Below are 25,674 nucleotides of genomic sequence, written 5' to 3'. Positions count from 1 at the left end.
TGGTGGTGACAGCAGAACAGTGTGCTTATTTAGTGCCACTGAACTGCTCACTTAACAATGGTGACCGTGGTATATGTGGCATATATTTTACCACAATAAAAAAAGAAATCCCATCTGTATAGGAGCAGTTTAATATCTTCTGATAGGAAGGATTTGAATTTGGCTTCAGGGAACGCACACTTTTCTAGTCTTTACCGGTTGATGGGTGGAAAGTGGGAATCAGTTGTGGTTCTGCAGGGCTCCTCCAAGCAGAGCAGGTACCTCGAGGACTCTTGGACAACTTTCTCCTGGGCTGAGAATCCCCTTCCTCCCTCCTTCCGTCCCTTCCTTCCTTCCTTCCCGGCATGTTTATCAAATGTTTTTATCAAAACGTACCATGTGCCGGGTGGTAAAGCACATGCTTAGCGTGCTTGAGGTCCTGGTTTCAGTCCTCAGTACTGCCTCTAAGAATAAATAAATAATATGTAAACCTAATTACCTACCCCCACCCCCAACAACAACAAAAAACCTACCACGTACCATTCACTCTGAAGACACTGGACATGGTAACATGTGGTCTGTGCCTAAATGTGCTCCCGTTTTACTGTGTTTTACTGGTGTGTACCAGTCTTGGTTTTGCTTGATAACTGATTCACTCTCCATTTATTTTCTACGTTGATTCTTTTCAGAACAGAGTGGACCAAATGCTTCGGCTTGAATTTCCGATGCTCCACAAAGGCTGAGCTGAAGGCCGCACCCCCAGGAACGTGGTAAGTTTGGGTGACTGGCCTTGGCCAGTGGGCCGCTGAGAAGTTCAAGTGGGCTGGGCCCTGGAGAGTCAAGTGTGAATGTTTGCAGTTTCCTGAGTTTGGCGTCGTGGGCATTTGCCTGGCCTGCTGGAGGGAGAGAGTCTGACTTGGATTCTGGGGGCTTGGAAAGACAGTCAGAAGACTCTGCCCTTCCCTGAAGTAGCTGTGCATTTATTTAAAGACTTGAAACCGTTCTGATACTGGAATTTCCCTCTGTGTTTATTTTCACATCTGGGTGATGGTCTTCTGCCCCTGGAGAACTTTTAATGAATCACTTTAGAGATTGCTTTTAATGTTTCCCAGACGAGAGGGGTCTGGCCCTGGTCTTTTCTTTCTGAGGCCTGATGGGGCAGGACTGACTTGGCTTCCCGGCTGGCTGCCTGGAGCTGCCCCTTGGGGGAAGCAGACAGACATTTCTCGTCTTTCTGGGAGACCTGCTCGTGCAGAGCTCCTGATCCCAGGGCGCTCTTTCCATGTGAGGAGGGGAAAAAAAAGGTGGAATGGAATATAAATAAAAGAGAGAGACTGGTTTTAACTGGTACAAGATGTTACGGGCTGCGCCCTCGGTAGCCACTGGCAGCCGCCACCCGTCTGCGTTCCCAGGCTCTGGTTTGCGGTGGCAGGAGCTCCAGGAGACAACGCTGGCTGGGGTCACTCCCAGACGGCAGCTTGGGAAGCCTGGGAAGGTGTTGGCTCAGCCCAGCAGTTATTGGCTGCCGGGTGCCTTCCGACGGATGCCAGTTCCCAGGGCCCGGCGGTGGCCAGTGTCTCTGTGACCACATCAGGTCAGTGATGCCTGCTCACTCTTAGCCTAACGGACAGACTCCTTTGCAGTAACACATCCGGGCTCTGTGGCCCACTGTCGCCCTCCCGCTCCCCTGCCGTACTCCACGCTCCAGCCACATCTCATACATTCTACTGGGTACTTTCTAGGTGTCCCCACCCCAGTTGCCCCTGCACTCTGCTCTGCCCAGCTCTGAGCCCTGGGAGTCGGACCTCTAGGGGTGCCTCACCTGGGTGCCCCTGCCCCGCCCTCTGGCTTCCCACTGGTTTGTGCCTATGGGGAGCCCCACCGGAGCTCTGAGGAGGGAGGGCAAAGAGAGGTGGAGGGAGGTGCTCCCCTGGCTCCCTCCCTGTGTGATCATCGCAGGCTGGCTGCGTGCCTTAGAAGGTTCCTTCTCTTTCCAGGTGGCCCCTCAACATAAGTTTGTCTTTCTGCGTCCAGGAAACAGCTGCCTCCCTTCATCCTTTTGGGTCCAGGGGTGAACAGTCCCCAGAGTTCTGCACTATCTCTTGTGGCTTCCCTGTATCCTGCCCACACTTTCGTCAATACTCTGTTTACTAAATCCTTCTCGAGTCCTCTTTATCTGAGTATTCCTGCTGTGATGCGGACTGATACGTGCAAGCCAGGTTGTTTCCTAAACCTGTACCTTTTCTCATGTTTCTGCCTCTACTAGAATTCCCTTCTTCACCTTGATTACCTATTAAACTGCTCCTCATCCTTCAAAATCACACCGGAACATCACCTCTGTGAAGCCTACCTTGGGGCTCCCTTTGTGATGTCAACCTTGTCCATAAACTTACCATCTCCACCCTATCCACATGCTAATCAGACACATCCAGACTTGCCCTCATCAGAATTTTACAACATTTAATTCCTTCAAAATCTGATTAAGTGACTGTCTAAAGTGCCTGCTTCAATGCCTGGCCCGGAGTAGATACTCAACAGATGATAGCTGTTATCTGACAACTTCATACTAAAATGTGAATGGCTATCTGTTCTAATGCATTATCCCTTCCAGGAACAGCTTACATTTATAAGGGACCTTTTAGAGTTAATAGTCCCTGCAACGAATCTCTAAATTGGCAGAGTGGGGCGGAGCAGTGTCCAAGGGTCTTCCTTTGGGGCTTCTCAAATTATATCAAGTCCAGGGCCTCTCTGTCTGTAGGTCTGAGAAAACGGAGACTCACTTCAGGTCAGTCTCCAGTACACAGAGGCTGCTTGGAAAGGGGACAGGTTGCTCAATAGTGGCCTGGGGAAGGGGGAGCAGGGTCTGTGGGAAAAGACAGATGGACACACCTCTGCTCAGCTATTAGACCCTTCCAGTGCTAATGGAATGTGATTTTCTAAATTGTGACTGGCCGACTTCCTTCTCTTGTGGTTGAGTTTGTAATAACATAGACTATGACTCTAGTTTTGCCAAAGTGGAAAAAAAAAATGCCATCCAATGGATTTTTATGATGGTTCTTAAACATTTTCAAAAATGTTATTAAAGATGCCGTTCAGTAAGCCATTTTAATGTCTTGCTTTGGGGCTGATGAGCCAAGGCACAGAGTTACAAGGCTGGGCGTGGGCAGCTGCGGGATGCTACACATGGGAAGCGCCAACCCTGGTTAAGTCGCTCCGTGCAATTTTGCCTCAAAATGGGGCTACGTAAGTACAAATCCAGAGTATTTCGATTGTCCATGGCTTGGGGCAGAGATCAAAGTAAAGCATCTCGCTCCTCATTAAGTTCAAGAAGCCAAGGAGCCTGCTATGTACCAAGAAGTCCGAATACGTCCTTTGCAGATTCCAGAGCATCTCGGCTCACCTCTTAGATGGTAGAGAGGCTGGGCTGAGCGGAACCACCTCCTGCAAGCAGACCTCCTCCCTGCTCTGCGGAGAGGAGTGGGGCAGTCTGACAGGGTGTCACATCTTTTCTAAAAGGGTCCCACGAGGTCCACGCAGCTGGCCAGCTGGCGGAATTCCTGGGAAGAACCAAAAGTGGTGTTTGCTGAGTTAGGGGTGTAAATGCTCAGTGTCTTGGAGTGGGCAGGACAGAAGGATTCTTAGGGAGGTGATAACCTCAGGTGAGCAGAATGGATTCTGCGAAGCTGTCATATAGCCACTGTGAGGTCTCAGAACCCGGGAAGGGAGGCTTGTGAGCTGGGCTGCAAGATGGGTTTGTCTTGGTTATTAATCGCAACCTAAACTGACCTCTTGTCTGCTTCGTGCCTGGGCTGTCCGACACCCACATGGTCATGGTCTCCACTGCCCAGCACGGCTCCGGTTGTACACATCTTCTGTTGCTCTCTGGTTGCACCTCCAACTTAATAGCTGCTCAATAAATGCTTGTCAATGGGACAGTTCTGAACTTCCCTGGATATGCTCTTAGTTGCCCCCAAATGCAGTTTATTTCACCTCTTCTGCATGGTGTTTATTTTCTTGGATTGTGAGCTGGTCTCAGGAGGTCCCTTCCACTGGTCAGAGGTGAGTGACACGCTTGCTTTGTGTCTCTGATCTGAGAATGGCGTTACTGTCCTTCAAGCTTTATGACTTGGGACGATCTGACATGCTCTCCGAGCGAAGCGGTGGTTTGAAATCCCCCCTGTTTCAAAGAACTGCACATAAATATATTCAAGGCATTTCCAAAATTCCCAGTCAAAACATTTTGGGCAGAGCAGCCAGATTTTGTAAAGAAAAAAAAAAATGGTGGCAGTTTAACGGGCAGAGATGTTCCGAGTAAACTGGCGCTTGAGTGACTATCCAAGTTGTGGGGTGGTTCAACTAGCATGTTCAGGAGTTGAGGTCTCCAAGTTGACTTGTCATCGGAGCTACTTCAGCGGGTCATGTGGAGAGGCCCTGGTCACCTCACGGAGTAGGTGGACCTGCTCAGAAAACAGTAGTCACTCCCCTACCCTCCAGCCACCCCACCACCCCTGCAGGTTTCTTTTTCAGGAAGGTGACAGTGAATGTGGTGGCAGAAAGATTTGCCTAAGAATGGTGGTGGATGACGGTGATGGAGTGTGCCTAGCTTTGTTCTTTCTTCCTCCCCACCTGGAGGCTAGAATGCCTTCCCTCGAGAGCAGTGGTAGAGAATCAGGGAGGTGCTGGCCCACCTGGAGTAGTGGGACCCAGTGAGTGGCCTCGAGGAGTCCCGTGCATGCGGGTCCCGGGGTGTCCTCCCCGCCTCCTCTGAGTACGTGGCTCCTAGCTTCTGACTTCCTGTGCTCTAGGGCAGGTGCCCTGGGGAAAGCAGACCCTGTGGCAGAGACATGAAGATGCCGAAGCTAATCTTTACATTTATGGAGCATTCTGTGACCCGAGGCAGGTCTCCTTCCATCTTTCTGCCTCAGTTTCCCTATTTTTGTAAGGCATCTGATGCAGCCAGGAGGGGACCCTGTTCAGAAGAAGGGTTTGTCCTCATCTGACCCCATTTGCTCCCAGTCTGTTTAGGGATGGCCTCTCACCTCGCTGCTCCCCAGATCTGTTTCACTCTCAGCGAGTGGCCAGTTTCTCTCCCTCTTTGATGTTTATCGATAATAATTTGAGGACTGTTTTCTTGAAGGGCTCCCTGGATATAAACGAGGACTCTGGAAGGTCAGGAGCCTTTGAGGTGCAGATGAACGAATCTCCAGTGATAGTATTTCAGCAGATTTATTTATTTTCTTCTTTCCAAAGGAAGTCTTTTCTAAAATGCCTGAAGTCCCATCAGTGGTAGAGGAATCTTTATATAATCGAGGATGATGTAGTTTGCTTTTCCTGCAACATTATAATGCACCTGTTTTTGTCTTGTCATTAAAACTATTTTGTCGGCATCAATTTTTTTTCTAACATCTTTTTATAAAAACTTTTTAAACAATGCAGAAAAGTTGAAAGAATTTTATAGGGAGCACGCATATACCAACTACTTAGATTCCACGTGCATTAGTGTTTCCCTCTACCTGTTTTTATCATGTATCTCTCCACATAGCCTCTTCTGTCTGTATCCACCCATCAGTAATTTTGGGGTGGATTTCAGAGTATGTTGCCAATATCAGTATACACCCCCAGTATACTTCAGCATGTGTGTTGTTAACTAGAGTTCACTATTAGCTTACAGGTTTTTTTTTTTTTAACATACAATAAAATGCACACATCTTAAGTGTACTATTTTATTTATTCATTTTTTTTTCACTTTTAGGTATTTTCTTGTTAAAACAACATTTTTTTTTGTTGAGGTATAATTGATTTACAATGCTGTGTTAGTTTCAGGTGTACAGCAAAATAATTCAGCCATACATATTTTTTTTCAGATTCTTTTCCATTGTAGGTTATTGTAAGATATTGAATATAGTTCCTTGTGCTAGACAGTAGGTCCTTGTTGTTTATCGGTTTTATATATAGAATAGTATATATTTAGTTAATCCCAAACTCCTAATTTATCCCTCCCCCCGACACCTCGTTCCTCTTTGGTAACCGTAGTTTGTTTTCTGTGTCCATGAGTCTATTTCTGGTTTATAAGTAAGTTCATTTGTTCATTTTTTTAGATTCCACATATAAATGATATCAGTATGGTATTTGTCTTTCTCCCTGCGCTTAATACAATAATCTCCAGATTCATCCATGTTGTTGTAAATGGCATTATTTCATGCTTTTTCATGGTTGAGTAATATTCCATTGAATATATATACCACATCGTTTATCCATTCACCTGTCAACGGGTGTGTAGGTTTAAGCGCACTATTTTTAGACATCAATTTTTTAAAGTGCCGTGTCTATATTTAGCCCCTTATTTCCACACTTGCTTACTTAAGAGTTAATTAATTAATTAAATAATGATGGCCAAGTGACTGCTCTCTGTTCCCCATGGGGAAGCTGCAGGCCTAGGCTCCTCTGTTCTTTACTGAGAAGAAGTAGCTGTTGCCCCACCCTGATTCCCATCCAGTTTGATCTCTCAACATCCTGGCAATAGATGAAGACTCCTCCCCAGGTCTACCCTCCTCCTCCAACCCTTGGTCCAGTTGTGCCCAGAGCTACTTCCTGGCCCCTCTGCTGCAGCCTGGACTTGTCCAGCCCAACCCAGAAATGCTGACTCTGTTTCCATGTGATGGTTAACAAACTACAGACCTCAGCTGTCTTGCCAGCAGTTGTAAGGTACTTCACAATTTCTGAAGAATTTGCCTTCATGTTATTTCACTGAGGGCCCACTGCAAGTCAGTGGAGTACCTATTATAACCTATTATGCCCATTTCTCAGATGGGAATACTGAGATTTACAGAAGGGAGTTCATGCAGCCTGGGTCTGGACCCAGGCCTGGGTGGGTTCACAGACTGAGCTCTTCCTGTGGCCACACAGACCCTTCACCTGAGCTGAGTTTCCAGGCTGTGAAGCACCGACTACTGTATCACTAAATATGTGTCAGAGTAACTTTCTGGGAAGTTTGACTTGGGCACAATGTTAAACTGGCCAGGGGTTTGCAGATGACATAATTTGCATTCCTGTGACAGGGAGACGTGTGGTCTGGTGGAAACAGCATTTTTTGGAGCCAGCCAACCTGGGATCTCTGTGTCAGAGCTCTGTGACCTCAGGCAAGTCACTTTTCAAGAACCAATTTTTTTTTAATACTTCAGATGAATTCAGTGGGGGACACACGTAATCTCATTTAACTCTCTCTTCCAATGCCCTATCATAGTCTTCAACTTTGCTCTATAGATGAAGAAACTGGGGCACAGAGAGACGAATCTAACTTGCTTAAGGTGACACAGCCAAGGAACCCAGGCACCGGGGCCTGCTCTCCTAACCGCAGTGCCACATCGCTGCGTCTGCACCATGGGGATAACCAGACCCTCCCTACAGATCCTACTGGGACCATGAGGACAGATGTGTAAAGTTTTCTTTCTAGAGAGAAGTAAGCTGTGGTCCTTGCATTCACGATCCAAATGCAGAGGCTGCAACTGGATGCCGCTGGGCCAGATTCGGTCCATGTGGTGTTTGCTGGAGAGTTTTGTTCTTTTGATTTGGATTATCAACACTTAAAAAGCAAGAGCCTGTCTTCTTCCCACTTACTTTAGAAAATCTGAATATCTGGCCAGAGTGGCTCCCTGTTTGGGCGTGAAGCCATTGGCTGGCACTGAGGCAAAGCAGATGCCTGCTCCCCGCCCATTCTCCACAGTCCCCACTGTTCCCTCTTGCCTTCCCTGTCCTGAGGTCGGGCATTGGTGGCCGTTTCTCATCTGGCCTGCATTGTGGCTATTTTGATACCAGGCCCACTTCACTCCCAGTCTTCCTGGCCCCTGAGGGCGTGTGGGTTTGGAGACAGAGCAAAACCAAAGAGCTCAGTGGGGACACAGTCTTACTATTTTCCAGAAGGGAACTACGACTCAGGTCATTCACTATCTGTGAGATTCAAAGGTCAGGGTGTGCTTGTGACAGTAAACTCAGATATGTACCTTTGGAATATTTGGAAGGTGTGCATTTCTCCGCAGGTCACAAACCAGCGGTCTTACTGAGCATGGTGTGTTGGTGAGTGCTGTGGCTGGCAATCAGGTTGTCAGCTTTTCCTTCCTTGCTTTTTCCTGACAAGCTTTTGCCTTCATGTTTTCAGCACAGACCCCACCCTGGCCTACGGTTGCCCAGGGCAACCCTTATCATACACCCAGCTCCCCAGGACTCAGATCTCCCATGTTCGTGGGGGGAGAGAACATTAACACAGCATTTGCCCAAGTGGTGCGTGCATTTAGGTGATGCATAGATACTTGTTTTAAAAATGTTAATTGCTACGTATTTATTTTCATGAGTACCAGAAAAAATAAATTAGCGCATCAAATCTCTGATTTTAAGACTATTACTGCTTAGGAGGAAGATAAATTTTAGAAAGAGTTATTTTAAAGTTGATTTAAGGAGAAATAGGAGGTAAATGCTGCTACAGGTGAGAAGTCACAGCGGAAATACACAAGATTGACACAGAAAGGACCGAAGTTCGAGAAGAACTGCATGGGGTCTCTGCCATCCTGTCCGGGGGCAGGAGACAGGGCTCCCCCTTTTCTGCCCTTGCTTCCCAAGTTTCTCTTCCCAAGGTTCCTCCAAGGTTTGGATTTGGTGGGAAGCTTTGCTGTCCTTAATCACAGCTTCTCTTAAGTCTATTATGCTGTCTTTGCAAATAGGCCCTTTCTGGTCTTGAAGAGACTAGACTGTAACTCAAGACAGGAGAAGTTTCTTTGTGCGGGGTCATATTGGGTAGAGAACACAGAACACCTTGGTTGCTGCGTGAATGGGGGAATCCTCATGGAGTAGTAGGAAACAGCAGGAACAAAACAAAACTGACCAAACAAAACCCTCATTCGTGAGCATTTTCAAAGAAACATCCCACTATCCATGGATGTAGCAACTCAACATAAGACCGCAGTTGCTAGAAAAGAGCATACGGATTGAACTGAGTAAGTAAACTTGGCCAAACTACTTCACCTCTCTGATCCTCGGTTCCCTCATCTGTATAATGGGAATATAAATAATACTTAACTTGAAAGGACTAAATGAGACAGTGCGTGCAGAGCGGTATGTGTATGTACTCAGTAAACGGTAGCCCCTGTGGTGATGGTGATGGTAGGTCTGTAAGGTAGGGTCTTTCTGTAGGTGTTGATGTTAATTTAGGTAGAAAGAGGAGTTGTATCTTGAGGCTTTTGGGGTTGGAGTTTTGCCCATGAGAACATCTTGACTGAGGGCATAGTCTGTTGGCATTTTAACGGTCATGCCCTAAGGCTACCCTTTTCCTATGCCTTTGTTTGGTCTGTGGGGACAGGGAGCATTCTGTGCCATTGGTCATAAGGCAAGAATGTAGGAGTGGAGGGCAGCTCTGGGCACTTGGCTGCCGCTTTCTAGATTGGGTAAAAGCCACAGCCCACCTGGCTCCCATGCGTGAATGCACAGCTAAGCTTAAGTCTCAACTGAGGGTCCAGGGGTGGGAAGAGGGGGCACATGAGCACACAACCTTGAATGGAGATTGCTAGAATTCTTGCCAATTGAGCATTAGTATAAAGGACAGAAATAGCCCAAAGAAACCAGCTTGACTTCTCCCAGAGAGAACTGCCCGCCTCCCCACCATTGGAAAGAGACTACTCTCTTTGGTGGGTTTGATTTAGCTTGAAATTATTTCTGTTGACTTTTGTAATACCCACTGGTTTTTGTATTTGATGCTCTGCTCAGTGGTTCCCAGAGCATCCGCCGTGCCAACGTCTTGACTTTAACCAGTAAGACTGATTTTGAACTCTTGGCCTCCCGAATGAGGGAATGAATTTGTTTTTTTTTTTTTTTAAACCATAAAGCTTGTAGTAATTTGTTACAGTGGCCATGGGAAACTAACGCATGGTTTTCCTCCGTTCGGTCAACACATCTTTGATGCGCGTCTTCTATGAGGTGCCCGCCATCCTCTGTTTATGCAGTGCTTCTGTCAGGGGAGCATCGGTGGGAGATGCTACAGCCCATCCAGTTATGGCCCAGCGATTGGTGCAGGAACATCCAGCTCCCTGCCCCTCGGAGGCCTCAGCCGGCTGTGTCTGATAGCAGGGCTCTGCGTCTGAGCGCAGGGGTCCCCTCCAGGGGAGGAGAAGGGCCAGGGTGTCCCGGGAGCGGGGATGGGGAGGCTATCGTGCGCTTGTAGCTTCTTCCCCACCACGAGAACCAGAGCCAGAGAGCTGTTCCTGGAAGCTTGACCCGTGGGACCTGAATTCGTTTCTCAGTACCGCAAACACAGTGGCTTAAAACAGCACAGATTTATTGTCTTCCAGTTCTGGAGTCCAGAATTTGAGGGGCTGGTCTTTTGGAGGGCTTAGGGGAGAATTTGTTTCCTTGCCTTTTTCACCTTCTGGAGGCCACCTGTGTTCCTTGGCTGGTGGCCTCTTGCTCCGTCTTCAAAGCGCATCATTCTGACCTCTGCTGTCACCTGGCCTCCTCCACGTCTCACTGCCTCCCCCATCCCTCCTCTTATCTGGATCTTTGTGATTTCCCTGAACCCACCTGAATGGTATGGGCTCATCTCCCCATCTCGAGATCCTTAACTTCATCAGAGCTGCAGAGGCACCCTTTGCCGTGTAAGGTCACTCTCACAGGTCCTAGGCATTAGGACGAGGACCTCTTTGGGAGCCATTATTCACCTATTACATGCACCCTCAGAGCAGAGGGTTACTATTGCCATTTGGGCTTCAGTAGAACCCTGGCGCTCTCTCTCTCTGGAAGGTGGTGGACAGTAATCAGGGCCTGAGGCTAGCCTTTCTCTCTGTGTCTGTGTGAACACCACTCAATTTGAGGGCCACAGGTGCCTGGGTAATGGAGTCTTCAGTGGCCTTTCCAGAAAAAGAACATAGAAATGTGATCATGAGATTTTGTAGAAAGCCCTCAGGCATTGTGGTAGGACTCAGGACTCAGGGAGCCCAGTTTCAGCAAGCTACATGGGAAGAATTTGAAGTCACCTGTGATGGAAGTCTTCTTCATGTTCTTTCCATGGTGCCATAGCTGCTTTTTGTCCCCAAGCACATCCTAACATCTCCGAAGCCAAGTTCAACGTTAGCCTAAAGCCCGAGGTAAGTTCATATTGACTGGGACTCCGGTTTGTGCTCCTTTGTCTGCTACCACAAGCACATTATGTGCCACAACAGGAGTTTGGGCTGCGCTAAAAAAAGATCTTTTGTCGCAGCAACTGCACCAGATTTAAAGGTCCATGGGGGTGAGTGGAGGTGGGCGGGGTCTGCGGACACAGCTTGGAGAACAGCTGGAGTTCGTGGCGAGTGGGGGGAATGAAGGGAGGGGCAGCATGGTGAACACCGCATCTTTTAAAGAGAAGCTGCATCTGGAAGATGCCTGTGGGGTAGATGATGGGGCCCAAGCTATTTGAAACTGCCGTCATCATGCATGTTGTGTGCAGGGTAAGCTTGGTAGGGAATACCCAGGCAGCCTTTATTTATGAATTAGCTAGAAGTTTGGTTGAAAATGATAAAATGATAGGAATATAACTTTAACTGGTTTAAGCAAAAAAATGAAAAGTTTTGGTTCAGATATCTTAAAGAGTTCGTAGATAGAGCCTGTCATCAGGTACAGCTGGACGTGGAGGTCCAGATGTGACATCAGGACTCCGTCTCTCGCTACCTCTCGGTTCTGCTGCATTCCCGTTAGCAACATGGTAGCTCTGGACATGCATCCTATTGGTTAAGCAGCCTCCATGGAAAGGGACAGGGTCTTTCCCAACAATTCAACTTAAGTTGTTGGACTAAGTTCCATTGGCTTAGTTTGGGCCACGTGACCATCCTCAAACCAATTAGGATGTGGCCAGGAGGGTGTGGAGCTCTGATTGGCTGGGTCTGGGTCTCCTGTCCCTCCCTGCAGCCAAAGCAGTGGGTCTGACCTAACTGAACCACAAGGCCTGAGAGTGGAGGAGGATTTGGCTCCCCAAGAAAAGTTGGGTGTTCTTAACAGAGGATGGAGGAGGAGATACTGATGGGGCAGAAATGGCAGAATGTCCATGGCAACTTATAACATTGAAAGGACTTATTAAAAGGCGGCAATTAGCTGCTAGATTACTTCCTAGCGGAAGGAAAGGAGTCTGTGTATTGCTTTCATAAATCTTTCTGAGAACATTTGTATCACAGTACTTAGCCCTGCTCCTCAGTTAGGGGGACATATTCCATTAGACGTCAGAATAGCTGGGATTTGTTTCATGAACCCTACAAAAGTGGAGGACAAAACACTGCTTCTGTTAAAAACAAAAAAAACGTTTGGAGATCTTTGAAATTCAGAGCATTGGAGAGAGGGTATAGGTCAGTGGTAGACTGTGTGCTTAGTGCACCTGAGGTCCTGGGTTCCATCCCCAGTACCTCCATATAAATAAGTAAGTAAGTAAATAAATAAAACCTAATTACCTCCCCCCACCAAAAAAAAAAAAAAAAAAAAGGAAAAGAAATTTAGAGCATTATCTTTCCCAAGTGAAAGTGAGCTTTAGGGGACAAATTGAACAAAAAATTCTTATTCATGTATATAAATTGTACCCTTCATTCAGCATCTCTCGAATGAGAGATTCTGGGAAGGTCCTGATGCTCCTGGACACTCGGGCTCTGCTGGTGCTTCTAATAAGGGGAGGGTTGTTCTGGCCAATTGTTCTGGCCATGGTCCAGTGATGCTTGCTGCATCCTGTCTCCCAAATCCCCCTTCAATTTCTTGTGGAATTCTTCCCCTTTTTTCTTCTCCTTTTATCTTTTTTTTTTTAAATTGTTAAAATTCCTATTCAGTCTGAATCTGCTTCCTGGGTATTTATAAGAGCTGTGTGCCACCCAGAGGTGTCCAGTTTTTCAGACAGAGATGTGCATTTTGTCTTTGGTGTCCCTCCTTAGTTTGAAAGCTGAGTGAAATGTGACTAAGACCCACGGTTTGGTCAAATACCACCATGTCTAGAGGGTGGTGGTTAACAGGATACTCTGCTTTGCAAGTAACAAAAAAGCCAACTCTAACTGGCTTAAGTGCTTTGGGAATTTGTTGGCTCAGATAACACAACTGTCTAGGGGTTGGAAGGCTTCAGGCACAGTTTGATCAGGCTTCAGCACTCCTTCTGTCCATGAGGGCAGGCGTTTTCACCTGCTTTATCTGCTGGTGTAACCTAGGCTCTTTGAGCTGTATCCAGAACAATAAAAAAGTTTTGAATGAACAAAATTATCTCTATTCTGCCTTTCTCTGTGGGTTGGTATGGCCTCGGGCAGTACAGATCAGTGGGTGAAGACTCAAAGTCTTTTCTCTCCCTCTCTCTCTGCTTCTTTCTGTCTTTCTCTCTGTCCCCTTTTTTCTTTCTCTCTTTCCTTCTATCTTTCTCCTCCTCTCTTTCCTAATAGTGTTCCCACTTGCACTATTATCTTAGTAAATCCTCCCAACTGCGCAAGACCTCTAGCATTTTAAAGAGTTGGAAACTGAGGCCAGAGCTCTGAAACACTATACTTTCCCACAGTCCCTTCCCCCTCCTCTGAAAGACTGAGGGCAAATATTTCTCCTCTCATTTCTCAGCCCGTACCTTCGTTTACATTCCAAATGGGCAGCTGCCTCTCAGCCAGCTGGACAAGTTGCTGAAATTTATTCTCTAGTCCTGCTGGTCTATATATTCTCAAATTGGCAGCAAAACCCTTTCTAATCATAACTGCTGTCAGTTTGTAAAATGGGAACACGTGGCGGCTCCGCCACTCTGTGGGGAGAGCAGATAGCCCTGCACACCCTGGGGAGAGCTGTTGTCATCGTCCCCCAGCTCTGCCTCAGGCCAGGTCTCTGGAACACTGATGGGGCTCTGTTCAGTCCAGCTGTTCTGAATTTAAACCCTTTTCTGCCTACGGAGCATCCCAAAGCTCAAATGACTAAATGTGCTGTGAGTGCATTTGTGAGTTAGCTAGGTTTCCAGTTATTTATCTCAAACATTTAGTTTTTTTCACCCTCTTATTTAAAAATGTCTCATGGCCTTGGGCTGAACTTCATGAAGGAGGAACAAGAGTGTCTCTGCTCCCCCCCCGGGCACTCCTTATGAATTATATATCAAGGAAACACCCGTGGGGACTGCCGGGCCCGCGCACCCTTCTGGAAGACTGACTTTGATGAACCAAATCCAAGGTGACACGGAGACATGAACAGAACCCAGTGAAAATTACATGGCTTAAGCTGAAATCAAGACCCCCAAATCAAAGGCAGCATGTGATGGACCCTGCAGAGTTGCCAGAATTTTAAAAACGGACCTCTCTTGCCAGGCTGAGAATCTACAGAGGCTGGCCAGAGATAACACGGAGAAGCCAGGAGCCTCTCCGGTTGTGGTGTGGAATTTGCAGTAGTAGCCGGGGCCAGGGTCCACAGAATTGCGTGCATGCTCCACCGGGTCATTTCAGCACACCGTGTTTCCTAACTCTTTGTGAACCCAAACAAAGAGAAGACACCCTTGGCAATCTGATTGCCGAGCTGTGCCCTCCTCTCGACCCCCCAGATGGGGTGTTATCCTTAGAGACAGGAGGGGGAACTGTGTGAGGGCGGGTAGAGCAGGGCGGTGATCGTGGGCCACCTGGTTGGACAACCCTTCTTGATAAGTGGGTGGAGGTCCCTGGGTGGGTGAGGGCTTCCCCTATCCAGCATTTTCATTAATAATATGTACAAGATATGTAAGGTAGGCTTATTACATTTGCCGATGAAACAAAGCCAGGACGGAAGTAGGTGGCAGAAAGAAAGCTCGAAAAGATCTTTAGCTCCAACAAGCACAAAGTGTAACAGACATCAGTGTCAAATCTCACATTTAGATCCGTGAAGTCAATTCCATCATCTCCACATCACTGGGGAAGGTTTGTCTTTAACGCCCTTCCAGAGTTTCCAACTCTGAAGGTCTTCCTGTTTGCCCATAAAGGTTCCTTCAGGTCCACAGATCTTCCCCACGGATCCCTTTCTCTGATGCAGTGGTTTCTGAAGCCTTATGGGAAGGTTCCAGCAGACCCTGTGCTGTGTCCTCTGAGGCTAATACCTTCCAACTCTGGAGGACCCACTTGTGGGACAGAGGTGGCACTGGGTTCCCAGAGCCACAAATAAGATATGAAACTCCACGGACTGGGAGCCAGGCAAAGGCTTCACCGGGACTTCGGGGTATGCCTTGCCGCTGACCACGAGGTGTCCACCCACCGCACGCTGGAAGTCGCTAGCTGTGGAACGGGCCTTCCAGGCTGCTGTCGACTCTGTTCTTCGTGATTTCCGGTGCCCAGACTACCCACTTCCCAGTCTTGCTTGAGATGCTGGGGTCTTCAGGGCTCTGGTCTCTGCCTGTTCTGTTACCTTGATTTCTTTCAAGATCTTTATCCCACACAGCTAGAGATGTTTTAGGGGTACATACACATATATATATGTAGTTTAAATGCTCTCTGACATTTCTTTTTTTTTTCCATTTTCATTCTTTTTTCTCCCAATTCAAATCCATATATATACACAGCCTTCTGTGACTATTGGATATGGAACCAATTACCCTAGGTTGCAGTAATTACTTTTATATAACTAGATTTGGGGACTTGTGAATCAATTCCATGCCCATTAGCAATATATGCTTGAGCCAAGCTATTTTTTTCCCTTTCTTTTTTAAATAGGACTAGACAGTGTTGAATCCTTGGGAAAAAAAATAACACTTTTTTTTTTTTTTTAAGCTGACAGCACATTCCAAGTACTCGGCAATGTAGAACCAATGAAGATGTAGGTGTAAGAAACCCTGTAATTGAACCCATCTGAAAGTCCATGTGCTCGTGGTCGGGTCCCGTCAGGGTGGCTGCCCTGGGAAATATTTCTGGATCATGTCTCAGGCGGCGATCGCCATCCACGGAGCCACGGCAGAATAAAAACGGCTTTGAGCTAAGTCAGGGGACACCCCAGCTGCCTTTGATAAGACTGACCGTTGGTCGATTGTTTTTGTAAAGGATGAGGGTACAAGAAAAATCATCCTGGGAAACAGAGGTATGTGGCTACAGCGCTGCTTGGAGCTTTAATTCCATTTCCCTTGACAGTGCTTGTCAGCTTCCTGCGTGGTGGCCTGTGTCCCTCCCCACATCGCATTATTGGGGCAGCCCCTCAGGGACGTGCCTTCTGGTCCCAGCCCTCGGGTTTCCAGCATTCAGGATGAGCCGGATCAGCCCTGCATCTGAGGACCCCTTTGATGTGTGTGGATCGGCGTGGGAGGGAGCCTAGAGTGGAAATATGTGTGTTCCTTTCAAAATTCCTCCTTGATGATTCACTGCCCGGTGTCCCCAGCGCCCCCAGCTGCTCCCTGGGGATGAGTATCCTGATGGTCTGTCCTTGGCCCTGCCTCGCTTCCTGGCTGAGGAGGGAGAGAGATGTGTGGCCCCGATAAACTGTGCTCTGAGTCTACGCTTGCCAACTAGGAAGGCGTGGGGCGTCCTCCACAGGCCTCTCAGACCAGCCAGCTGCGCAGAAGGAGCACCGGGCTGAAGACAGTCTGAATTTGAATGCCTCTGGCCGGTCGCCCCAGCACCCACCACTCCCCCATGGCCTCCTGATCAGCCAAGTGTTTGTTTAGTCCTTTAGTTTCTCCGCTGGCCCCTGAGATCCCTGGAGCTGTGCTTGTGTGATGCTGGCCCATCTACACAGTGACACCCCCACCCCTCTCCCCGGTCCCTCGGGCTGAGAGTGGATTCAGCTGCGCTCATGCCCTGTGTCCCTCTCTAGGCCATGGAAGGGAGCGTGGCCTTCCTCGGAGAAGCAGGCCGGACGTGCCGCCGAGCCCTGTCCCCGCAGCCTCGGAGATGGCGGCTGGAGCTGCAGGGACGTCCCCGGGTGTCTGCTGAGCAGGCGGCCTCCGCTGGGACCCCCGGCGCGTTCAGCTGTTGAGCCCTCGTTGGAAGACACATTCCAGGGACATTCTTTCTGTCTGGAGCAGGGACTTGGCCTGAACTACGAACCAGAAACCAGAACAAAATGCACCGGTTTGCTCAACCTCGAACCAAATCCAAATATTTTTTATATCGCTGAGAACCAAACCGGAGTTTGGGGCTTCAGTCCGGTTTGTTTCCCCACCAGAGAACATTTCGTGAACAAAGCCAAACCGGAGCAGATCTCATCTGTCTCCCCATGCGACTGAGAAGGCACCTGAAGGGAACCGCGACGTGGATTTTGGGCTTGGTTGGCTCAGGGGCAGGAAAACACTAGAAGGCAGGGTGAGGTCTGCAGAGGCGGCAGACCTCTGTCCAGAAGACAGGGCAGAGTCGCACACCCACATCTCTGGGAAGGGTGCTACGTGGTGTGGGTGGCCCAGAAAGTTACTACCGGGCAGCCGTGATGCATGCAGGGTGCCAAAGATGGGAACAGAAACATGCAGGAGGCAGGGACTTTGATAAAATGATGTCACAGTTGATTTTTCAGAACTTTTTTCCTTATCTACTCTGGTTAGTCAGTACGTGTTTAATTAGTACCTGGTGTCATGCTGGGGGCAGATCCAAAAGAAGCCACTGCTCTCTCGGAGACCCTGGTACATTGGAGCGGGGGTGTGACACTGCACTGTGCTATAGAGAAGCTTCAGTGGTTTACGTCGTGTACCCCCATCCCCAAATTCATATCCACCTGGAAACCCAGACTGTGACTTTATCTGGAAACGGGGTCTTTGCTGATGTACTTAGTTTAGGATCTTGTGATGGAATCATGCTGGGTTTAGGATGGGTCCTGAATCGAGTGACTGGGGTCCTTAGAACAAGAGGATAAGACAGAGATGCTCAGGGCGAAGAAGGCCACACGACATCAGAGGCAGAGATGGGAGTGAAGCAACAAGCCAAGGAACGAACCCCTGGGCCACCAGAAGCTGGAAGAGGCGAGGAAGGAATCTCCCCCGGTGACAGCCTTGTTGACATCTTGATTTCAGTCTTCCGGCCTCCTGAAGGTGTGGGAGAATGCACCTAGTGTTTTTCAGGTCCTTGACTTCTCCTGACTTGTTATCGCAGCCACAGGAAGCTAATACAGAAGCCCCTGGGACCCCCAGTGCCTGCCACACCCACACCTCCTTTTTGAGGAACAGTGATATCTTCTGTGTAACTAGCCACATTTGTGTCACGTGGCCTTGCGACCATGGACACGTGATCAGGCCAAGGATTAGCTGGACATGTGAGGACCTCCACCCATGAGGTGCCTGGTCTCTTCCCAAACTGTCTTGGAAAAGGGAGACGCACGCATGGAGTAGGGGTTTGGTGGGAACTGGGCTATGGAACCATGAGGCAGAAACCACGAGACACACAGAGCAAGAGAGAGAGAAGGGAGGGGCTGGCGGGGAGGGAGGGACAGAATATGTTGAGCGGGGCAGCATCACCAGAAGCGGCAGCCAGTTGCCCCCGCAGGGCAGACAGGTTGCTGTTTCTCTCCAGGAAGCCTGAGTCTGGCTACTACTGTGGTTGTGTTTGCTTCCTGGGTTCCTTTACTTCCTCTGGATTCTTACAATTCATCCCCAAGTCACGCAAGAACGAGCACCCGGGCACCTCTCTGTTCCCTGCAGTCTGAAACAGCCCGACCAACACACAACACAAGTGAGACCACCGTAGAAAAACAGGAGCTCACACGGTCGTGTTTAGTCCAAGGCCCACCCTGATAACCTACTTCCTGCCTGTGTTACCCTGTGCAGGTTGCTTAACTTCTCTGGGTCCTGATGTCCCAGCTATCAAATGGTGTTAATGTCATCCTTCTGAGGGTTTTGTGATGAATAATTAAGCTACAGAAAGTGAAACATCCACTGCCAGGTATGTCTGGCACAAAGCAGGCCCTTGATGGTTTCCTTCCCTTCAAGTCACACAGTTCAGAGGCTGGACTTGGGTCTGCACCACAGAGTTGAAAACTCAGTGTGAACCACTCTGGCAAGTGGTATTTTATTTTATTTTATTTTATATTTTATTTTATTTAATATTTTATTTTATTTTATTTATTTTATTTTATTTTATTTTATTTTGTTTTGTTTTATTTATTGAAGTACAGTCAATTTACAATGTTGTATTAATTTCTGGTGTACAGCATAGTGATTCATTTATACATATATATTCCTTTTCATATTCTTTTTCATTATAGACCATTAAAAAGTATTGAATATAGTTCCCTGTGCTATACAGTAGGACCTTGTTGTTTATCCATTTTATATAAAGTCAGTATCTGCAAATCTTGAACTCCCGATTTACCCTTCCGCATCCCCTTTCCCTGTGGTTACTGTAGTTTGTTTTCTGTGTCTGTGAATCTGTCTCTGTTTTGTCTATAAGTTCATTTGTGTCTTTTTTTAGACTCCACGTATAAGTGATATCATGGTATTTTTCTTTCTCTTTCTGACTTACATCACTTAGTATGACAATCTCCAGGTCATTCATATTGCTGCAAATGGCATTATTTCATTCTTTTTTATGGCTGAGTAATATTCCATTATATATACCACATCTTCTTTATCCACTTCTCTGTTGATGGACATTTAGGTTGAATCCATGTCTTGGCTATTGTAAATAGTGCTGCTATGAACATTGGTTTTCTCTGGATACATGCCCAGGAGTGGGACTGCTGGATGATATGGTAACTATTTTCAGTTCTTTAAGGAACCTCTATACTGTTCCCCATAATGGCTGCACCAATTTACATTCCCATCAACAGCGTAGGAAGATTCCCCTTTCTCCACACGCTCTCCAGCATTTATGTTTGTAGACGTTTTGATGATGGCCATTCTGACTAGTGTGAGACTAGTGCTGTTTTTATCAAAGGTCAACATCAGGAATCATAAAGCATGTTGATAGCATGTACCTTTCACATGCTGTGATGAAAATAGTGCTTCTGACTCTTTGTAGTTTTGATATGCATTTCTCTGATAGTTAGAGCATCTTTTCATGTGCCTGTTGGCCATTACAGCTTTGTTTTAAAAAGTACTTACAAAGAGAGGTGTTGGACTTAAAAACATTTGCTGTATTAAGTAAGTTCTTAATAGTAGGTCATACAATCTGCCCTATGTGGATGGGAACTTGGGTATTAAAATATGCCTCGCCTCTGCATGACTTCCTGAGCACATCATTGAGGTCAAGGTTGAAATCGCCTTTTTCTCCAGAGTCACGTGTCTGACCCACTGACACAAGGCAGACCCCTGAAGGATGTGAAGGGTTCTTTAAATGGGATCTTCTTTGTGGCGCTGTTTGTGTACTTTCCATCCAGAGCCAGTCAATTTCTCAAGATGGCACACTGCTGGCTACAAAGAGAAAGACTTGTGCAGTCATTGCCCATGGCCAGGACACTCGTCCTGGGGGTCAGTGGAGACTGAGATTCCAGAGCAAGTATGTGTGAAGAGGGGGCCACTGCACGCTCCCTTCCAGTAGGTTGGGGTTGTGTACATGTTCCCAGGTTCCCAGCCGTGGCTCATCAGTGGTGCTCCTGGTGAGGACCCCTGGAACCCTGGGGGTGGGGCAGGGCAGCAAGCTCATGCCCAGCCCCCCAGGCAAGCTCTAATTTGCTTCTGAGATGGTTGAGGACTAGGGGAGCAGTATTTATGGAGCCTCAAACCACTTCATTACGATCCAGAGTTTTTTGTTTGTTTCTTTGTTGAGGTATATAATTACCCTCTCCTTGGCAGTGAACTTACAGAATATGGAGAGGTCTGACACACACCTCCTGCAGCCAGCGGGGACCCGCTTGAGCATCTAGGAGGAGCTGCCTGGCGATCTGAGTCAGTCCCCTGGCAACAGCAAAGGGCCCGTGCAGGGTAATCGTGTGCAGTGGAGACTCAGGTCAGAGCTGGGCTGCCGTGTCTGGGGCTTGTCTCACTGCTCGAATGAATTGCCTTTTCTCACCATTCTCATGGCGATGACAGTATCCAAGTCACAGTGTTGCTGAAGAAATGAAAGAGCCCTTGGTGTCTAGTTTGAGCATCAAAACAAAGTAATATTGCATTATAATCCGAAGTATAACATAAATACGAGTCTTTACAGATAAAAACGAATGGTTGATAAATTAATAATGGGGGAGAAGAGACAAACCTCCCATGCTGGCAAATTCCAAATAATTTGTACAGAGACTTCATCCTAAAGGAGGGGCATGTATGGGCTGCTCGTAGCAACTTCCAAACAGGAGGAACTTTCTAGTGGAGAGACTGACAAACACCACCTCCGTCAGGTCATCAAGGTCAACATCGGCAATCATGAACCATGTTGAAGTGGGGAGGGTATAGCTCAAGGGGTAGAGCGCGTGCTTAGCATGCAGGAGGTCCCGGGTTCAATCCCCAGTACCTCTTCTGAAAAGAAGTAAATAAATAAACCTAACTACCTCTCCTCACAAAAAAGGAAAGAAAGAAAGAAAGAGGGATGAAGGGAGAAAAGTATCTTGATTGGCTACATGTGGAGATTAAAATACCAGAAAATATTAAACCATGTTGATAGTATGTTATATGTTGTGATGAAAATAGCACTTTACCTCTGTGATCTTCCTCCCCTAAACCCATAACCTCAATCTAACCATGAGGAAAACACCAGACAAATCCCAATTATAGGGCATCCTACATTGTACCTTACCGTCAAGTTCTTCAAAAACAAGGAAAGTCTGAAAAAACGTCACAGCCAAGAGGAACGTAAGGAGTCACAAACAGCTAAATGTCAAGTGGCACTCTGGACGGGACCCTGGAAAAGAAAAACAGACACTAGCTTAAAACAAAGGATGTCTGAATAAACAATGCAATGTAATAATAAGAAATGAATAGTAGTTCATTGATAGTGACAGATGTGCCACACGAATGTAAGATGCAACTAATATATATATTAGGAATATATGAGAAGTCTGTAGAATCTTTGCAATTTTTCCTCTAAAGCTAAAACTGTTCTTAAAAATAAGCCTGTCAGTTGAAAGAAAACAGAAAAAGTATGTAGAGACGACTATAGCAAACATTTGTGTTCCACGCATGCATACATAATTAAGATTTTCTCATATTTATTTCAGGCTTATCAAATAAATGAATTATTAAAGCTGAAAAAATGTTGCTGGGAGGATCAACTAAAAATGTGGATGTATAAATAAAACAGATAACAAGGATTTACAGTATAGCACGGGGAACTATATTCAATATCTTGTAATAACCTGTAATGGAAAAGAATCTGAAAAAAAAGTATGTATAATTGAATCACTGTGCTGTATACCTGGACCCAGCACAATGTTGTAAATCAGCTGTACTTCAATTGAAAACAATTTTTTTAAATTCCTTTAAACCGCCCCAAATATGGATGTGAACGGTGGATCAAAGATAATCCAGGGTTCTTTGTCTCTTCCTACACTGAGAAGTGAGCTGTATTTCTCTACCCTCTTGAATTGGGGCAGCAACGATGCTGTGCCAGTCAGTGCCAGGTCTAGCTTTGACAGGACTGGCTGCTTCTGCTTTCTCCCTCCTGAAGCCAGCTGCCATGCTGTGAGGCCGCCCAGGCAGCCCCGTGGAGAAGCCCACGATTCTTCTCCACTCCCTGAGCGCCCAGCTGAACTCCCAGCCAACAGCCAGCACCAGCTTGTCGGCCGCGGGAGTCAGGCAGCTGGAGAGCTCATCTTCCAGCCCTTGCCTGGCTGACCCTGCTGATGCCGCTTGGAGCAGACATGAAGTGTCCCCACTGGTCCAGCTGCAAAATCATGAGCAAAGAAATGATCCTTGTTGTTTTAAGTCACTAAGTTTGGGATTGAATTATTGCATAGCAAAAGATAACCAAAACGGCCCTGTACAAAAGGAAAGATTGGACCACATGTCCTGTCTGTCTGTCTGTCTGTCTGTCTATCTATCTATCTATCTATCTATCTGTCTATCTATCTGTTATCATCCACAGATTGAGATATTTCTGACAATGGTTCACGCATCTTCTGGAATGACACCTTTTACAACCGTTCTGTAGATACTTTTGCCCTGGCTCTTCGCCATGGTGGGGAGTTTCTAGCCATAGGTCCCTTTTTTGCGAAGGGTTTCCTGAAGAATGCCCTGCAGAACAGAAGACCCACAGAATTCTCTAGAGCTGCGTTGTCCCAATATGGTACTTTATGTGGCCACCAAGCACTGTATGGCTACACCGAGTTGGGATGTGCTGGAAGCTACACAGCTCACCAGATTTTAAAGCCTTAGGACTCGTCTTCAAAAAAGAATGGGAAAGAGCTCATTAATAATGTGATATTGATTCTGTGTTGCACTGATAACATTTGCATATATTGTTTTAAATAAGATATATTATCAAAATTATTTTCACCTGCTTCTTTTTATTTGTTGACTTTAATATGACTACTGGAAGTCTTCAAATTACACTCGTGGCTTGTATTAGATTTTATTGGACAGCACTGCTTTAGAGAAAAAAGTTCTGGGTTGAAGGTGTAGTTTGGGAAATGCCACTTAGCTACCCCTTCCTGCAGAGTTATAGGGCATGCACATTCAAATTTCTGAGATGTCTGGCAGCAAAGGAAAATGTTCAGCTCCAAGGGGATGATCAGGATATCAAAAGACAAATAGAGATACTGAATCGGCTCTTCTCATGACTAGCGCCTCTTTGTTGTTCAGCTCCCAATTCAAATGTCTCCATTCCCAGCTCGGCTTCCCTGACCACTCTATCTAAAGTCACCCCCTCCCACCCGCTGCTTTCCATCACGCCATTTTGCTTTATTACCCTTCGTCTTCTTTCTCCCTGGCTGAAATTCATCTTGTGCATCCACCAGGGTCCTGATTGGACAAGGAGAGTTCAAAATGGGTCACTTGAGAAGTTTAATAAGGGACTGTTTATAAAGGGGGTGGAATTCTGAGAAAGGAGGGTCCCCTGCTGTAGGGTCCTGATGCTGGTCTCAGCTGGGAGCCAACACCAGCAAGTAGATGGGGCAGTCATCAGTGCCCAGAGAGGGAAGGTGGATAGAGAGGGCTGCCTGGCAGGCAGGAGCTGGGGCCTTCGGTCAGGGGACACAATCTGCCTGTGGCAACCCCACAAGGGAGGGAACTGGGGAATAAATATACCTTCCTTTCTTCCCCAGCTCGGGTTCTCCTGTCGGTTCTCCCATTGGTCAAATCTTCCAGAAGTGGAGGACAGGGGAGCCCATTTGACACCGTCTGTCTTGGTCCACTGTCCACCTCTTTCCTCTAAAATAGAAGCTCGACTATGTCAGGGGTGTGTTGACTGGCTAAGCACTGTAGGCGCTTAATGCACATTTGCTGAATAAATGACTGACTGAATGGATAAATAGTTATGTTCAAAAGTCAAAGCCTTAGGACATTGAGGTCTCAAGCATCAGCACGTGGCTGAGTAGATCTGCCTCCCTTTTATATTTCAGGAAACATTTCATCTAAACCATAAGGGGATGCTTCAAAGAATTTTCACACACTGAGCACACCCAGGTAACCAGAACTCAGTTGGAAGAGCTGAATTTTGCGACTCCCTGAAGCCCCTTACGCCTCCTCCCAGTCATTTACCCTCACAAGAGCCGCCACCCTCTTGCATTTTATCATCTACAATTCGTTCTGTTTTTGAACTTCATGTGAATAGAATCACACAATATGCGCGCTTCTGTGTGGAATACTTTTTGCTCCACGTTAGTCTGTGAAATTCACTGATGGTTTGTGAAGTTGTAATTTGTACATCCTTATTGCACATTATTCAGATGTTTGAGTCTATCACAATTTATCTATCCTGCTCTCGACGGGCATCATTAGTTAGATTTATTCCTAGGTATGTACTCCTGTTGGCTTCCGTATTTATTAGTTTCTTTCCTTAATGTTTGTATCTGTACGGGTCTTGTTCATCATTTATCAGTCTTATTTCTAGATGTTTTATATTTTTATGCTAACATAATTTGACACCAATAGTTTTTAGCTATTATGAATAGTGCCCTTAGAAATATTTTTGTACATAGTTTCGGGGGAAATACACATATTATGTATACGTGTGTGTGTCAATGTGTGTGTATGTATGTGGATTTCTGCATCGTGTACGTACATGTTCAGTTTAGTAGGTATCATGGTTTCCCAAAGTGGCTGTGCCAGTAATATGCCCACATAGTGTGGGTCTGTTTCTGGCCTCTCTATTGTATTTCATGAGTTTGTTTTTATATCCTTGGGCTAATGACATGCTGTCTGTTTTACTGTTGTGATGAGAACTTTTAAGATCTGCTCTTTTAGCAGCTTTCAAAGATACATTATTATCTGTAGTCACCACGCTGTACATTACAGCCTCAGGACTTATTTATTTTATAGCTGGAAGTTTGTACTTTTTGTCTACCCTCACCCATTTTACCTCCCCTCCTGACCATCACCGACCTCTGGCAATCACCTGTCTGTTCTCTATATCTATGAGTTCAGGGTTTTTTTTTTTTTCCCTCCAGATTCCACATATATGTGAGATCATACAGTATTTGTCTGCGTTTGACTGATGTATCTCAGTTAGTATAATGCCCTCAAGGTCCATCGATGTTATCACAAACAACAGGAATTCCTTCTTTTTATGGCTGAATAGTATTCCATATTGTGTGTGTATGTTACTTGTGTATACATACATTAAATATACAGATACATATGTTTTATATGTGTGTGTGTATATATATTGCATTTTCTTTATTGAGTCGTTCATAGGCGGACTTGTGTCTGTGTCCTGACTGTTGTAAGTAGTG

The 25,674-nt window shown here is 46.6% G+C and overlaps 1 long non-coding RNA gene across 2 annotated transcripts in view; it reads left to right on the top strand.

Annotated features, from left to right (window-relative positions):
* LOC116658975 overlaps positions 1-25,433 on the top strand; it is a 253,594-nt gene extending 228,161 nt beyond the window's left edge. For both annotated transcript variants that reach the window (XR_004314217.1, XR_004314216.1), the window contains exons 4-5: positions 669-749; positions 24,343-25,433. This is a non-coding gene — a long non-coding RNA (uncharacterized LOC116658975). The remainder of the gene's footprint in view (positions 1-668; positions 750-24,342) is intronic.
* The last annotated feature ends 241 nt before the right edge of the window (positions 25,434-25,674 follow it).

The sequence above is a fragment of the Camelus ferus genome, chromosome 22, assembly GCF_009834535.1.
Source record: "Camelus ferus isolate YT-003-E chromosome 22, BCGSAC_Cfer_1.0, whole genome shotgun sequence".
Classification (NCBI taxonomy): Eukaryota; Metazoa; Chordata; class Mammalia; order Artiodactyla; family Camelidae; genus Camelus; species Camelus ferus.
The sequence above is the reverse complement of the archived record's forward strand: the minus strand, read 5'-3'. Positions and strand labels throughout refer to the sequence as shown.